Source organism: Pterocles gutturalis, unplaced genomic scaffold (genome assembly GCF_000699245.1).
Source record: "Pterocles gutturalis isolate BGI_N339 unplaced genomic scaffold, ASM69924v1 scaffold31379, whole genome shotgun sequence".
Lineage (NCBI taxonomy): Eukaryota > Metazoa > Chordata > Aves > Pterocliformes > Pteroclidae > Pterocles > Pterocles gutturalis.
In genome coordinates, this window is record NW_010134230.1 from 32720 (window position 1) to 33825 (window position 1106).

At 39.1% G+C, this 1106-nt stretch overlaps 1 protein-coding gene across 1 annotated transcript in view; it reads left to right on the forward strand.

Moving 5' to 3' along the window:
- Nucleotides 1–1106, forward strand: part of PSPC1 (paraspeckle component 1) — a gene marked incomplete at its 5' end in the record, with an annotated part of 38643 nt that overhangs the window by 32716 nt on the left and 4821 nt on the right. The window lies entirely within an intron of this gene.

Sequence of the window (1106 nt, forward strand, 5' to 3'; positions counted from 1 at the left end):
ATTTTGTGTGGGGCCACGGTGTCTCCTTGAATTACAGTCCAGAGTTGTCCTGTCAGAGCTGACTCTGCCAGAAATTGGCTAATAATGTAGAGGTTTAATAGTATACGTCACTATACATCACCTTGGAAGCCATAAGAGTGCATTTATATGATACAGAGGATAAGAATTTTGTTGTGGTTGAAGGATAAGCTAATACTGCCTGAGTGTGGCCACTTGGTTAAGTTTAATTAGGCTGATAAGCAAGCCAATAACAGATAATTGAGCATAACTGCTTTTAGTTAATAGCACTACTACAGCACTGAGCACTGCCATTGTGATAGTCCTGCAGAGTACTTCTAGCCTGTGAAAATAAGTTTCTCCTTGCATTGGCAGTTTAGACTTCTCCATTTCCTTCCATATTTAGTCACTGAGTGGATGACACTAAAAAACAGTTTTAGGGTATATTCAGCTGTAATTCTCTTGAATTCTTGTCTTCTACCAGCTACATGAACTGATCATGTTTATGAGTAGGTAAGAGGCATCTGACCTGTACATACCTTTGTTTTGTCTGAGTGTCATAGGGAGAGAAGAGGTCTTGGAAGTTTCTCAGTACTAAGGTCAAATGAGTTCTGCTTTTCAAAGTTACAAGATTTTTCTCTGCAATAAACTTGAAAAGCACTTAACATGTGCTACTGTTTTGCATAGGTTGTTTTTGTTAAGCAGCTTGCAGCGGGCATAATGTATATGACCAAGGCCAGGTCTGCAATTTTAGCAGCAGTATCTTGGATGCAGTGGTTCCCCTGACTACTGTGATATCGGTACTGAGGGCAGGTAATAAAGATGCAAGTTCCACATACCTGCATGTAATTGTAGTGCTGTACGTGTGCTAAATGGCCTCCTTACAATGATACACACTTGCATATTCATTGCGAAAGAAGTTACAGCTGTGATGAGAGGTGAGGTTGATTTTTAAAGTGACAAGTTTATTAGTCTAGCAACATGTCAGATTTCTTTATATTCTTGTAAGCTGTCGTAATTTAAGACATAGGCTAGATGCAAAAGGCATGATTTATTCCATTATCAAATTTTGGTTGCACGCTTTTGGTTGAAAAGGGTGGATTATCATG